The sequence below is a fragment of the Humulus lupulus genome, chromosome 7, assembly GCF_963169125.1.
Source record: "Humulus lupulus chromosome 7, drHumLupu1.1, whole genome shotgun sequence".
NCBI lineage: Eukaryota > Viridiplantae > Streptophyta > Magnoliopsida > Rosales > Cannabaceae > Humulus > Humulus lupulus.
The window spans coordinates 93379966-93397392 of NC_084799.1; positions in this window are offsets into that span (position 1 = coordinate 93379966).

A 17427-nucleotide genomic window follows, 5' to 3' on the forward strand; every position below is an offset into this window, starting at 1 on the left:
ACTCAAACCTAAGGGCACGGGAAGGATTCTATTACTCGATTTAGTAGAATTCGAGGTCCCGAAGACTAGAACTCGGTCCGAAAGTCTTTATTTATTCGATATTGATGGATACCGCTTATTATGGTTGTGACTAGGGTACTACTAGTGCTCGGGACGGGATCGAGCTCGGGGGTCGTTGTTAATTAGCTTGTGCTTGGACCAAAGGTAAAAAACTGCACCCAATATGTGATTAGGGATTGGCCTGGTTGCTGAACATAGTTATGATTAGGGCTCATGTTCCTGTGAATGAGCATGATCATGATTATCCCTGTGATTGTTTGATTAAGCATGTTTGAATGCTCTGTATTTGGGTAATTGTTAAATGATGTATGATTGTTTGCATTATCTGATTGAGAAAGGCTTGACTTATAAGTCAAGGACGACAATAGCGCACTGAGCGTTGGTCAAAATGCTTGACTTATAAGTCAAGGATGACAATAGCGCGCTAAGTGTTGGTCAAAAGGCAAGTCTTGGATAAGGGTGCAGTCCTTACTCGCCTAGCAAAAATTGCAACCTGAATGCCTGAGTACGCATGTTGCTCGGTTGGACCGCTCGGCAATGTGTGTGGAATGGAGGTCGTAAAGGCGAGTCCTGAATAAGGGTGCAGTCCTACTCGCTCAGCAAGAACCGCGAGCAGAATGCCTGAGTATGCATGTCGCTTGGTTGGGCCGCTCCTCAATGCATGTGGAGTGCAGGTCGAAAGGCAAGCGTAATCTGAGGACGTGGTCCCCACTTGCCCGTCATGAGCTAAGAGTTGAGCGCTTGAGTACGCACTCACTTGGCTGGGCTGTTCGGCATGATTGTTTCCTGAATCGTGTGACTGAGAACAAGTCCAATATGAGGGTGCAATCCCCATGAATCAACATGAACCGCAGGCTGGGTGCCTGTAGCGCACCAATTTTTTTTTTAAAGTTTAATAAATTTTGTGCTTTGTTTTATTATTAATTGTTAAGTGTTAGAAATTTATTTTTAATTGTTTGAATTGTTAGTGTTTACCCTAAAACGACTCATGATGACGTGGCAGGCACGTGGCAACTTTAAGTGAATGAGTCCTGTTCGACCATCGACCAAAGAGTTATCAATTGATCAAGCCTCATGCTTAGGTGCGACCAGTCTGGTCGCATACTTTCGCTCATTTCTTTTTGATATGAAATCTTGTAATATTAGCATTTATTATATTTTCTTTTATTACCTTGATACGTAAGTCTTAATTATAATTAAGGCCTGTTGGCCCATGTAGCCTTCTTGAGCCTATAAATAAGAATAAAAGGGCTCAAGGAAGGGACTTTTGAACTTTGGATCTTTGTACTCAGAGAGAAGCATATAGTGTGATTATTCACCAAAATTGTAATCTCCCAAGGCTTGTGAAACTCGTGAACCCTGGTTCATTGATCACAGTGTTGGGATTCAATATCAATAAGAACACTAAGTGGACGTAGGTCATTACCATCCATTGGGGCCGAACCACTATAAATCGTTTGTGTCGTTTGTTTTCCATTTGATTCTCTTCTTGTTTTCCTCTCATTTTCTATCGTTTATTTGACTCTGTGTCGTTAATCAATTTGAGGGTCAACAATTAGGTATGAAATATGTGAATTTATTTTGTTAGTTGTTTATTTTTAATTATTTTAATTTTTAAGTAAATGAGTTTTGATTGAATGCACCAAGGTGCATGGTAAGTAGTGATGCACATGAGCTATTGTGTGTGTGCATGTGCATGGTTGCATGGTGAGCATGAAATAACTTTTTCCTACACATAGTTTCCTTTTTATTTTATTTATTTAAGAAAAAAAATAAAAGAAAGGAAAATGAAGAGTAGTGATCAGCTAGGGAAGTGGGAAAATGAGGGGTTTTATTCCCATTTAGTTTTCAAAATCCAATAAATTAAAAATTAGATGATCATGGCTATTTTGGGTATGGGAATTGTCGACATTTTTCCTTTTAATTATCCTTTTATTGAAATTTATTTTAAGGCCTAAATTAGGAGAAATGATTTGGGAAACTTTCCCATGAGAGAGAGAGAGAGAGAGAGAGAGAGAGAGAGAGAGAGAGAGAGAGAGAGAGAGAGAGAGAGAGAGAGAGAGAGAGAGAGAGAGAGAGAGTGTTGAATTCTAGAGTGAGAGAGAGAGGGAGAGAAGAAAAAACGTGAAGGAGAAGAGGAGGATAAGAGAAAGAGGAGAAGGCCAAGGCTAGTGTTCTTAAGGTATGGATTAAGGTTCATAGCTTTTCTTTTTTTCTTTATTTTTCTCTCTTCTTCTTGATTCTAAGCAAGGCAAAATGATGGTGATGATAGGTTTGGTTGTGTTGCAAGAACTTAGAAGGTTGGTGGCATAGGGTTCGAAATCCCTACGGTAAGTATTTGATTCATGATGTTTTGTTAGTTTTTACTTATTCTTGAATCCAAGATTCATGTTGTTTCTCTCTTCTTTGTGTGGGGTTCGAAACCATAGTGTAATCAAAGTGGTGGCTAAATTTGGAGTCCTTAATTTCTACCAATGAATGTAATGGGTTTCTTTACCTATGTTGGATGAATCTATTCTTGATTATGGTTTTATGGTATTTGATGGATTGGTCAATATAGGTTGATGATGGAAGGTTGTTGTTTTGGTTAGGAGATGGTCATTGATGATGTTGTTGAATCTTGGTTGATCTTGTTCTAGGAATGCATGTAGGGTTATTTGAAGTTGAATTTTATATGTTTGTGTGGTTATTATGATTATTATTATTTGTTAAATAAAGATTATGTATGATTAAGTGTTGACAAGGGTTTTGGTTTTTGATCTACTAAATATGATGATGGTTGTTTTTCATATTTTTAGAACATGAAAAGATTTGTTGATTTTGAGCTATGAGGGTTTCGGCCTAGGGGTGATATTCAAAGCATGCTTGATTTCATTTTTATGTTTTAATGTTAATGGTAATCTTAGAAACATGTAAGGTTGTTTGTAAGATTTCAAATGGGTATAAGTTCCTTTAAAGATGCTAATTTGATTTAGTGTGTATAAAGGTTAAGTTCTTGATGTTTGGATAGTTTTGCTTCTTGGAATACTTGAATGGTAGAAACATGTTATGTGTTATATTTAAAACATAATTAAAAGTGGTTTTTCTTTTGTTCATGCTTGCTGTTTTTTTTACCTTGGAATGGAAATGGTAAATAAATGTTTTAGAATGCACATGTGATGACTCAAGAGGTGTTTGATTTATGTAAATAAAAGGGGCATATTATTTCACATGTTAACGATGTTTTTATCAAATTAATACATGCAGATTTTTATATATTTTATGAAAGAAAATATAGTTTTAATCCAAGTTTGTGATTTTAATTAAATAAATAGTTGCTAGAATTTTTGGTTAATAGTAAGAAAAGTCTTTTTAAATGAGATAAATAAAACCAGTGCATCAAATCCTACTTCTAGAATTGAGTGCTCAGCCAATTCTTCACATCTGACAATTTCCTAACGTTTTTTCCAATGAGTAAGATATCATCTACAGAAAGAACCAGGAATACTAGTATTTGATTTGCCTTAAGTTGGTAAACACAGGGCTCATCAATATTTTGTTCAAAGGCATAGGTTTTTATTATTTCATCAAACGTAAGGTTCTAGGAATGAGAAGCTTGCTTAAGTCCATAAATGGACCTATTCAACTTGCAAACTTTTTCTTCTTGTCCAGCTACTTTAAATACTTATGAATGATCCATATTAATGACTTCATCAAGCTTCTCGTTAAGAAAGCTGTCTTTACGTCCATTTTCCAGATCTCATAGTCGAGAGCGGCTGTTATGGATAGGAGGATGCGAATGGACTTGAGCATGACAATCGAACTAAAAGTTTCCTCATAGTGCACGCCTTTTCTTTGGGTATAACCCTTTGCCACTAATCAAAATTTATAAGTTTTGATCTTTCCTTCAAGACCTTGTTTCTTCTTGTAGATCCACTTGCACCGAATGGCCCTAAAGTCACTAGGTGTTTCCACAAGATCCCAGACATAATTTGAGTACATGGACTCAATTTCCTTTTTCATGGCTTCGAGCCATAGTTCCTTTTCAGGGCTTGCCATTGCCTGTTTGAAAGACAATTGATCATCATCACTAGTGTCACCAACAACCATATTGGTTTCACCATCCAAACCATAGCGAACTGGGTTCCTAGAAACCCTCCCACTACGACGAGGCTCCGTGACTATTTGCTCAGGAACAATGGTACTTTCTTTATTTAAATTGACTTACGTCGGTTGGACATAAAGAGTGGGAATTTCATCATAAACTCTTGTTTATGATGATGGACCATTGGTTATAGTCAATTCTTCAACCATCTCCTCTAAAACTACTTTGCTGCACAGTTTGAAGTTTTGGACATAGTCATTTGCTAGAAAAGTAGCATTCATAGAAGAAACACTTTCTTTTTTTGAATGAATATAGAAAAGTCTACCTCGAGTGCCTTTAGGATAGCCAACAGACATGCAAACTTCAGTTTGCGATTCTGTCTTTCCTTCCTTTTTCCTCAGGATGTGGGTGTTAGGGTTTTATGCCCTAATTAAAACCCAATTTCTTTGTAATCTCATTTTATTATCAATAAAAGAATAGAAATCATTTTTGACTTGGTCAATCACTTTGCTCACATGTTTTATTTTCATGATTATTTGTTTAATATAAACTTCTATTAAATCCCGAGCATATAGCTAATCATATTTAAAGTGACGAAATCACTATAAATATGATTAGCTAAGGACTCCAAGTAAGTCAACTTATATTGTGTGGCTGCAACATGAAACGACAATTGTATTGTATATTGGTATAGGGACACATGCACATATATACACTGTTGTAGAAAGTTGCTTAGAGACGTTAGTCTAGTGAGTGTTGATTTAGAAAATATCAATGGTAGATATCCGTCATATACTAGACGGCTGATCCCTGTCACACTACTTGATTTTATTTTGTCAGGTTCATTACCACGACGAGTGGCCAAGAGGTGAGGATTGCTGGTTTAAACCTAGGGGTGCCAAAATGAATGGGACCTAGGGGCCCTCATGCTTACTTAATCAGTGAATGATTAGAACCCGAGCAAGTGCTCTGATAAGTTATTCCCGAATAGTAGCCGTGAATATTGGCCATTCAGTGAGAGTGCCTAGAGATACTAGGGGTTTCCAAGTTGGAGTGAGGTTGAACACTCTAGGGGCAATTGCTCACCAGCACCACTGATTAATGAGTCTCTGTAAAATCGTGTAACTTTGATTACACTCTTGGATAAGTAGCGATGCCCTAGGTAACACGATAATTACCCTTGATGTGGATACTTATTGGCTAGATCTTAGTGTTGAGACTCGTTTCTCTTTTATAGATTAGCATTTATGCTGGAGGGCGTGTTACGCTCGAATTGTTGATAAGAAATAGTTGTGATATATTATATCTGCTTGCTCTGGGATTTTTCTGAGTGCAGGTATTTATTTGTTGATAAGAAATAGTTGTGATATAATATATCTGCTTGTTCTGGGATTTTATTAGTGCATGAATTTATCTGTTTATATGAAATAATTTGTTATTGGTTATCAGGCATGACCATAAGTTTGCCAGGACGCTTTTGCGTTCTTGAAATTGATTGTGTAGTGTCCGGATGGATCCGGAACCCTAATTCCCTGCATGCTTTTGTTTTAAAGTTGAACTTACTAAGCGTTTTCGCTTACCTAGTTGTTTCCTGTTGTAGGTAAAAACAAGGGCAAGGTAGAGCTGTGAGCGCTGGAGTCTACCTTGCGAATGTACATGTGGACCGACCTTTTGGGAAGTCGTTTTATTTTTGGAAATGTTGTGTTATTTTCATAAACTAGGCTCACTCTAATCTTTATAAAATATGTTTGTATTAAATGTTAAGTATGACCATAAGAATTTTTAAATTTTTTTTTTATACGGGTTTTTGAGAAATTTGGTTAAATGAAATCATTTATATTTCCGCATTATCAAGTCTTGAAAATTCGGGTCGTTACAGTTGGTATCAGAGCTCGAGTTGAGCCGGTTTTGTAGACAACCCACATGTACATTTCACAAAGATAGACCGACACTCACTGTAAGTAATGTCTTTTCATATATGTTTCCTTTGCTTTCTTTTATTTACCTAAATTCTATAAATTGTAGGTTATGGTCGATATACCTGAGATAGGTGACCTTGTGATAGGAAACCTACCCATGATCCCTATGCCTAGGATCGATTACTATAGAGTCTTTAACGATGAGAATCAGTGACGCTTCAAGTATGATCAACAACATTGGTGTGTCATTTGGCAATGGACTCATTAAATGGTAGAATTCCTTGATAGAGCCAACATACCCGAACGACGGAGAGTGCGATATGCTTGCACTTATTTGAGAGGCTCAGCGTAGATAGGGTTTCATCACATACATTGGCGGTTGGATCGCGACACGTGGGATGACTTCCGTATGCAGATCGAGCGAGTGTTTGGACCATGGATTGACCTATCTCTGTGGTTGATAACATACCTCGAGGAAAGGCAGTAGAGCCAGAGGAGGATCCCGAGAAGCCGGACGAGGATACCGACATAAAGCTGGATATCCTGATGGATAGCCTAGATTAGGTTATACTGTGAAATTCTTGTTGATACTTTTTGTAAAGACTTCGCAAACCTACTAGGTTGTAGGACTTTGGTGTAGTTGTAGCAGGCAGATGTAGAAACCCGACGTGTGGTTAGGGTTCTCTTTTTGGATTATCGTCCTGCTAACTAAAATCCTATGGCAAGATCTTTCATGATCATTTTGTATTGCTAGGTTATATACCTGAATATTATGAGTTCCTGTTTTGAGTCGAATCATTAGAGTTCTTCTTTCTTGTTTATGAGCAAAACTGGTATGCTCATTTATTGCTAGGTTAGTATTCTTCTCTACTATACATTATGGTATAAAGACTTGCGATGGTGCCTAACACTTGAGCCAGAAAGAGGTTGAGCTGTTAATTAACCCGTCCCAGACGAGAGAGCGACCGTTGACCCAAATGCAGGTCGTGGTCGAGGCAGAGGAAGGGGTCGAGGCCGAGGACAAAGAGTACAGCCGGGACCAAATCTGGCAACTCAGATAGAGGATCTTTGAATTTGTGGCGGCTACCAAAAGGGCAAAGGTAATATGTGTTTGTATTAACTTCTCGTCCCTATGCACTTAGGAGCTTTTTGATTTTAAATAAAAAAAAATGGCAAGGACAAGAGCTTAGAGAGGAAGGGGTGGTGCTGGCCGGGGCCAGGTCGCACTTGCTACTAGAGCTCAGAACGCGCCTGCCGCTAGAGCTCCAACCCAAGCTGCTAGAGTTTGAGAGATAGCCGAGCAGATGAATAATCTGCAAAGGCTAGTGGAGACACAAGGAGCCCAAATTGAAAGAGGGCAAAAGAGACAGGAGGACGCTGGTGCCCTCCAAGCTAAAAGGTTTAACATCCTTTTGGGATTACTCCACATGCCACCCAATAATGCTCAAAACAACGAAATACCACCTGAAAATATTGAAGAAAGGATTCTTGGCCCGCAGGTTGTCATTGAGAAATTGGTACTACTGGTAGAAGCACCAAGAGCTGCCCAAGAAAAACCTATATCAGAAAGGTTCGGCAACCAGAATCCACCTATATTCGAGGGGAGCAGTGACCCATCAATGGCAGAGGAATGGATTAGTTTTTTGGAAAGAATCTTCGACTTCATTGGAACTACTGAGAGAGAGAAGGTAGTTTTTGCGACCTATATTATGAGAGAAGATGCCCGCATCTGGTGGGACGCAGCCAAGAAATGGCATAATGTTGCCGAGATGGAATGGCTAGAGTTCTTGACCTTGTTCAATGGCAAGTACTTTAGTAAGGGAGTGATCGAGCACAAAGTAAATGAGTTCACTAATCTGAAGCAGGGAACATCGAGCGTGTAGGACTACGTTAAAAAATTTGACTAGCTGTCTAGGTTCGCAAAGAACCAGGTGAACACTGAAGAGAATAAGACCTGGAGTTTTATGAAGGGCCTACGAAGAGACATTGCCAGGTGTGTAGACACTGGTAGAACTGGCCCAGAGACGTATGCCGAAGCTGTGGAACAAGCTCTTTTCCAAGAGTCTTAGGCCATGTCAGACAAGCCATAACCACAGAAGAACGAAGACAGGAGGTACACTCCCAACAACCCCGGACAGTTTCAGGCCAATCAGAATGGCCCAAGGGGAAAGTTCAACCCGAGGTTCGGCCATAACTCAGGACGAACAAACAATCCAAGAGGCACAAGACCAATTTTTGGGGGAAATAACAAAAGAAAAGGGGGACCTCCCAATCAGGCAATGGCAAGTCCCAAAAAACAGCCAAGACGTGAGTTTGAACAATGGCCACTTTGCAACTAGTGTAAGAGATGCCATCGAGGCGAGTGTGGGGTATGTTTTAACTGTGGAAAGCCAGGGCACTTTGTTAAAGATTGCCGAATGCCAGCCAAGGGCAATGGAAATGACAAACAAAAACAAATTGGAGCTCCGCCTTGAGTTTATGCGCTTATGCAAAGCGACAAAGGAGCTGGACCATCTGATATGGTGTCAGGTCAAATCTCTATCGCCCAAACCTCGACATATGTATTAATGGATACTGGTGCATCACATACTTTTGTATCTGCATCCTTTGTAGAAAAAATAAATAGAAGTCCTGAGCCTATGCCTATTATTTGTGGGGTATCCTTGCCTTCGGGAGAGGATATGTTGGTGCGGACATGGGTTAGAGAAGTACCAGTTTGGGTTGAAGGTCGTGAGCTAACGGTGAATCTGTTAGTCTTGGACCTACATGAATACGACGTCAAATTTGGGATGGATTGGTTGACCAGATATGGAGCCGTTATCAATTGCAAGCAAAGAAAAGTGGTCTTCACCTCAGCAGGAGAAGAACCATTCAAGTTCAAGGGTACGTCAAGAGAAAAGAAGTGTCCCCTGATTTCTGCGATGAAGGCGAGAAAAATGTTGAGTGATGGATGCATCGATTTTCTAGCAAACATAGTGGATAAGGATAAAGAGACGAGTCAACAACCATCTTATGTACTGGTTGTGTGCAAGTTTCTTGACGTATTTCTGAAGATCTCCCAGGGATTCCACAAGACCGAGAGATCGTGTTTGAGATAGAGTTAATTTCGGGAACTGTGCCGATTTTAAAGACTCCTTACAAAATGGCGCCAGCTGAACTCAAGGAATTGCAGTTGCAACTGCAAGAGTTACTGGACAAGAACTTCATAAGGCCAAGCCAATCTCCGTGGGGAGCCCCGATCTTGTTCGTGAAGATGAAAGACGGCTCGATGAGAATGTACATTGACTATCGGGAGCTGAACAAAGTGATGATAAAGAACCGATATCCATTGCCCAGGATTGACGATCTTTTCGATCAACTACAAGGAGCGTCAGTATTTTCCAAAATGGACCTGTGATCAGGCTATCATCAACTCAAGGTTAAGGAGACAAATATACCAAAGATGACCTTCAGAATGTGCTACGGTCACTACGAGTTCTTAGTGATGCCCTTTGGACTAACCAATGCGCCTGCGACATTCATGGATCTCATGAATCGCATATTTCGCGAGTATTTGGATAAGTTCGTCGTCGTGTTCATTGAAGATATTCTAATATACTCAAAAAGCCAGGAAGAGCATGCAACGCATCTGGAACTGGTCCTCTAGCATCTGTGAGACGAAAAGCTTTACGCTAAGTTTTCGAAGTGCGAATTCTGGCTAGAGAAAGTAAGTTTTCTGGGGCACATAGTGTTGGGAGACAGAATTTCAGTAGATCCCGCCAAAATAGAAGCTGTTAAGCAGTGGAAACCTCCAAAAAATGCTCATGAGGTTAGAAGTTTGCTTGGGTTAGCAGGATATTACCTGTGATTTATAGAAGGATTTTCCAAAATAGCCGCACCAATGACTGCCCTCACCCGCAAAAACATAAAATATGAATGGATTGACAAGTGTGAGAAGAGTTTTCAGGAGCTGAAAACAAGATTGACGACTGCCCCAGTGCTGAAAATCCCTAATGGCATAGAGGTATATACTATTTATAGTGATGCCTCAGGCCGAGGGTTGGGAGCAGTGATGATGTAGCATGGAAAAGTAATTTCTTATGCTTCTCGACAGCTAAAAAATTACGAGAAGAACTATCCCCTCATGACTTGGAGCTGGCAGCAGTGGTTTTTGCACTGAAAATGTGTAGGCACTACTTGTACATGATACACTGTGACATCTACACTGTTCACAAAAGCCTGAAGTATTTCTTCACTCAGAAGGAATTGAATATGAGACAGCGTCAATTGTTGGAGCTATTCAACGACTACGACTGCGACATTCTGTACCACTCAGGAAAAGCAAACAAGGTGGCAGATGCATTGAGTCGATAGCCAAGTGCTTACGTGATGACAATGAAAGAGATTTCGCCGCAGTTACGAGCCGACCTTGCTACCTTGGATTTAGAGATAGTAGTTGGTCAATTGGCTAACCTCTCTATCGAGCCTACCATTATGGAAGCTATAAAGGGCAGGCAGTTAGTCGATCCTTGGGTACAAGGACTGATGTACGAAGTGAGGGAGGAGGGGCGACCAGGATTCCATATCTCTGAAGATGGAGTATCAGGGTTCAAGGGTAGAATATGTGTTCCAGACGATGATGAGATCACGGAGCAGATATTTTTTGAGGGACATAATGCTCCTTATGCCATGCATCCGGGTACCACAAAAATGAACAAAGACTTGAAGAAGTACTTTTGGTGGCCAGGGATGAAAAAGGAGATGACAGAATATGTGGCACACTGCTTGACTTGTCAGCAGACAAAGGCCGAGCATCAACGACCAGCCCGATTGTTACAGCCCTTAGAAATTTTGGAATGGAAGTGGGAGATGGTCACTATGGACTTTGTCACAAGTCTACCAACCACTCCCAAGAGGCACGATGCCATTTGGTTTATCGTAGATAGGCTGACTAAGTCCGCTCAGTTCTTGCCGATCAAGCTAACTTATGGGGCACATAAGTTAGCAGATATTTACATTGCAGAAATAATGAGACTGCATGGTGTACCCAACTCCATCGTATCAGATCACGACAGACGTTTTACCTCGAAATCATAGAAAGGAAAGCTTAGTCCAAGGTTTGTTGGACCTTTCGAAATCATAGAAAGGATCGGGGAAGTATCTTATCGTTTAGCTCTTTCGCCCGCCTTGTCTAAGGTGCATGACATGTTTCATGTATCCTTGTTGAGAAAATACATGCATGATCCCTCGCATGTACTCAGCTATGAGCAGCTGAGTATTGATCCTCAACTCGTCTATGAGGAGAAGCCGGTGATGACTCTAGACCTAAAGGAAAAAATGTTGAGGAACAAGACGGTGCCGTTGGTAAAGGTGCAGTGGTGTAATCATGGCATTGAAGAGGAAACCTGAGAAATAGAAGACAAGATGAGGGAGCTATATCCTCATTACTTCACCACAACTTATTCCAATCTTTCAAGCCTTAATTCATGAAAATAATCAAGATTTTATCACGCTTCTCTTTCACACATACCACACACCCAAGGCTTAGTCACACACACACACACATGTGCACACATTATCATAAAATTAAATCAAAACATAAATAAGTAAATAAATAACTACATAAATAAATAAATAAATAAATAAAAGAATAACTATTATAGTAAATAAGGTAACAACTAATTAAACAACTAAACAAGACAATATAAAACAATATTAAAATAAAATAATAAAATAATTTAATTAAAAATAAGTGAATTAAACAACAATTAAATAAATTAAAATAAATAATAAATAATTAAAATGTGTGTGTCTGGATATTATATGGTTAGTGGAACCTGAATCAACTATCCAAACAGAAGAAACATCCTCTAAAACACATGCATCTAAGACAAATAGATTACTTACCTGGGGTTCTAGTTGCCTTGAGGGCGGGGCAATTGCACTTCCAATTCCCGTCCTCCTTGTAGTGGAAACACTGTCCTTTAGCCTTCTTGCCAGTTGGCTTTACTCCAGCAGGCTTTTTTAGTTGCTGGCGCCTTTCCAGCTGCTTGCTTCTTAGCCTTCTTCTTATGTTTCCTTTCTTTTCTCTTCTTGCTCTTCGAGGACGAGGCTATGTTATCCTCACCCTGAGCACCCCCGACAGTGACAATTGTAACACCCTGAATAACCAAGACCATTACACTATGTGTTTAAAATAGTGCAAGACTTGCCAATCAAGTCATTTGAATAAAGATGTGATCCTAAAGTCAGAATCAAGTTAGGGTTAAAAGATTTTGGTCATAAACAGAAAATTTTCATTAAAATAAATGTTTAGCACATGGGATCCCAAAAACAGGGTTTAAATGACTAATTTACAAACTTCCAAAACAGTTATATGCAATCAAAGGCCACTCTAATGGAAAAATACACGTTTTAGGTTTCTGTCCCTGTACCATCCATTAGCCGTGGCGGACGAGCAACTGACAATGTACACCTCGCCCCCAGAGCTCTCCAACTCATGGTTGATCCATCTTACCCTTGCCTTTACCTGCACCACATAGCACCCGTGAGCCAAGGCCCAGCAATAAAACCACAATAGCATAGCAGACAAGTAATCAGTGATGGCAATCAATGAATCACAAGTCAATCATACTGATATTCAACTAGCCATAAGCATCAGATTAACAATAGAAAACATATTTATATTCAACAGTTTATCACAATCATCATACAATATTAAGGGTCGATTCCCTTAGGCCACACCCTCTGTTTAACCCACTGACTCCAGCTCGCTTAGGCCGAAGCCAATGTTTATCTAGCTGACCCCAGCTCACAGTGGCTGAGCCGCGTCCTGCGCAAATTATTAGCCTCGACACTCTTAGGCCATTCATTTCATGCTCACATGGCATTATCACAGCTATACAACATATGTATTCAAATAGAAGGAATCTCAATCCCAACATAGCCACACAAGGGTGCAATTTTCTTACCTTTAATTATGAACAGAGAAAATGAAATGGTTCCGAGCACGATTCTTAGCCCCGAGCCTTGGCGATAAACCTAGTCATAGTGTCTAATGGGTAATTTTTAACTTCCAATCCAAATAAATACTTAGGAGATAGAAACTAGCCTCCGGGACCTCAATTTCCACCAAACCGGGTGGTAGAAATTGTCCCGAGCTCCTAGGTTCGAACCCTTGAGCCTTACCAATTCTAGAAACAATTCTAAGGCTAAAATCCCCAGGTGGGTCACGACTTGCCCCCAAGTCAGAGAGCAAGTTCCCAAGCCAAAGGGGGAGGAGGGTCGCGTCTTGGCCTAGTGAGTCGCGGCGCACCCCCAAGTCAGAGAGGAACCCAGGTCAAATAGGCCACGCGCTGCGGCACCCCAGGGCTGGGTCGCGGCACGTCTCCTTCGAACCCAGAAAATCTGGGTTTTCTCCTCCTTTTTCCCAGCCAAGAACCTCTAAACTTGAACCTAGAGTTTTACCCAAACAAGGCTCACCAAACATAATCAAACTAGCTATGAATTTAAGACCTAAATTCCCCCATTTTAACATAAAACTACCACAATACATACTGAAGTTCCTATCCCAATTCATCAGCCAAATCAGAACTAATCAAACCCTTGCAATTTCATCTTTATCCAACTTAGAAATTCAAAGATGAAGATTTAGAATCTTACCTATTTTAGCTGTTGAATCTTCACAAGCTTTGAATCTTCTAATCTTGAGATTAAATCCCCAAGCTCCAAAGCTTAATCTTTGACTTCCAAGCCTCAACTCAGCCTTTCCCTTAAATGTTGGGAAAACTTATACATGATCTTTATTTATTTTCATGTATATATAATATTAAACAAATTAATATGAGATAGCCTAGAACATGTTTCTAAAATTGAATTCAAAGAGAAACAAAGATAAGAATACTTACAGTATATGCAGCAGAATGAAAGAGTCATTCCTTCAGTTTCTCTAACTCTTGTATCCTTTCTGTTGCAGAGTATTATCAAGAAACTGAACCATTCTTCTAATTTCTCCACAATCTTCCAATGTATTCTTAGAATCACCTAGACTAGTGTGGGAAATTATCAACACATGAGATAGATACAGAGAGAAGAAGAGATAATAGCGAAGAGGCTTAGGAAGGGACTTGTGTTTAGAGAGAATCTAAAACTATCAGAAAACCAGTGATTAAACTTATGTTTTGACTTCTCTCTAAGCACTCCTTTTATAGACTCAATTAGGCCATTTAATTTAATTAAAAAATAAATAAAAAAATAGACACTTTAAAGCCCTAGGTCGAAATTATCATGGGTTTTAGGCCCATTAAATTTCCCATTTGATTATAAGCCCATTGGACTTAAAAACAAGGCCTGTATTATTTTCTATTGATTTAATTAATTAAATAATTATTTACACCCTTTATCAAATTAATTATTAATAATTTGAACCTTGATTAAAACTTATTTATTAATTTAGATACCAATTTATCTAAATTAATAAATCTGCCCTAATTTCTCTTTTCTTCTCTAAATTACATAGCTCTGTGAAACTATCCAAAATTGACCTGTTCAACTTTGATAATTATAATTGATAATTAAATCAATTAATTGAGACTATCTAGATGATTTTATCCAAGGTACGATGGGGACCATAGGCCTATGAAATCAAGCTCCAATAAGTTATCATAAATCTAACAAATAAATTTACTAACTTATTAATTCCTCGTGACTCCACTATAGACTCAGAATTGCATTCTCGAATTCATAGAACACTCTTCAACAAATATAGATAAGCTATAAATTATTCATTGTTACAACCATAATTGTCACTCAATCGTCTATAGACGGTCTACAATGAGATAGGACTAAAATACCGTTTTACCCCTCATTGTATTCTATCCTTAAAACACTTAGTTCCTTGTAAATGATATTTCACTAAACTAATTTAATTACTGAAATGAGATCTCTATCATTTAACACCTTGAACCAAACAAAAATGAAACCATCGTTTCACTTCTTCATCAGAAGCTATAGATGTTCATATCTATGATTATCACTCCCACTCAATTATACTACCGAGTTCCCAAGATGTAAGTATGGGCTAGTCCGTAGGGTAAGCTGGTAACGAACAAGTCAAAGAACTCAAATAATACAATCAGTTAGAATACTAACCACTCATAATTCAGATTGAATTGACCTATGGTCAACTATATGATATGACTAGAATTGATAATAACGGTATGTTTACTTATCTTATCAACTGTCAATATCGGTCCAGTTTGATGTAACAAATACATCCGATCTTATCTACTTTGCTAATGTTCTACAAAGAACATAACACTGTAATGTGTAAGTAGATCATATCGTAGATTGGCAAGTCAGTGTAAATCTTGTGCACTGACTAATCTTAGGACTGACTTATTTTGAACATATAATCATATTTATATTCCACTGTGATTACGTCACTATAAATACGATCAACTATATGCTTGGGATTTAATAGAAGTTTATATTAAACAAATAATCATGAAAATAAAACATGTGAGCAAAGTGATTGACCAAGTCAAAAAAAGATTTATATTCTTTTATTGATAATGAGATTACATAGAATTTGGGTTTTATTTAGGGTATAAAACTAAAACCCAACTAACTCCCACTTGCACTAATTGAAACTAATGCCTTAATTCTACTAATCTCATTTTCTTGATATGCTTATCAAATGTAGCTTCTGGTAGTGTCTTTGTAAATGGATCCGCAAGATTGTCTTCAATTGCAATCTTCATAACCTTCACATCTCCACTGGCCACATATTCTCAAATAATGTGATACATCCTTTCTATATGCTTACTTCTTTTGTGACATCGAGGTTCTTTTGAGTTGGCTATCGCTACTATATTGTCACAAAACAACACAAGCGATTTATCCATTTCTGGAATAACACCAAGATCCAAATAACACTTCTTTAGCCAGAATATTTCCTTAGCTGCATCTGACGCGGCTATGTACTCAGCCTCCATGGTGGAATATGAGATTGTAGATTGCTTTACGCTTCTCCAAATTACAGCTCCACCCCCAAGAGCAAACACCATTCCAGAAGTAGACTTCCTGTCATCGACATCAGTCTGAAAATCTGAATCGGTGTAGCCTACAGGGTTCAGAACACCACCCTTGTAGATTAACATATAATCCCTAGCCTGCCTTAAATACTTCAGGACATGCTTAACTGCTATCCAATGTTCCGGTCCTGGGTTTGACTAATACCTGCTCACTACTCCCACTGCATAGCAGATATCTGGTCTAGTACACAACATGGCATACATCAGACTTCCAACTGCAGATGCGTAAGGAAATTTTCTCATTGCATCTTCCTCTTCAGGAGTCTGGGGAGACTGCTTCTTTGAAAGATGAATTCCATGGCGGGACGGTAGACGCTTTTTCTTGGAATTTGTCATTGAGAAACGTTCAAGCACTTTATCAATGTAAGCTGCTTGAGATAGAGCTAAGAGTCTGTTCTTTCTATCCCCGAAGATCTGGATACCTAGAACATAACTTGCTTCACCCAAATCCTTCATTTGAAATTGAGTGCTCAGCCAATTCTTCACATCTGATAATTTCTTAACATTGTTTCCAATGAGTAAGATATCATCTACATAAAGAACCAGGAATACCACTATTTGATTTGCCTTCAGTTGGTAAACACAGGGCTCATCAATATTTTGCTCAAAGCCATAGGTTTTGATTATTTAATCAAACCTAAGATTCCAAGAACGAGAAGCTTACTTAAGTCATAAATGGACCTATTCAACTTGCAAAATTTTCCTTCTAGCCCAACTACTTTATATCCTTCTGGCTGATCCATATAAATGGCTTCGTCAAGCTTTCCATTAAGAAAAGTTGTCTTGACGTCCATTTTCCAGATCTCATAGTCGAGAGAGGCTTCTATGGATAGGAGGATGCGAATGGACTTGAGCATGGCTACCGGACTAAAAGTTTCCTCATTGTCCACGCCTTCTCTATGGGTATAACACTTTGCCACTAATCGAGCTTTATAAGTCTTGATATTTCCATCAACACCTCATTTCTTCTAGTAGATCCACTTGCACCCAATGGCCCAAAAGTCACTAGGTGCTTCCACAAGATCCCAGAAGGAATTTGAGTACATGGACTCCATTTCTTGTTTCATGGCTTTGAGCCATAGTTCCTTTTCAGGGCTTGCCATTGCCTGTTTGAATGGATCATCATCACTAGTGTCACCAACAACCATATTGGTTTCACCATCCAAACCATAGCGAGCTGGGTTCCTAGAAACCCTCCCACTACGACGAGGCTCCGTGACTGTTTGCTCAGGAAAAGTGGTACTTTGTTCATTTAAATCGACTTGCGTCAGTTGGACATGAAGAGTGGGAA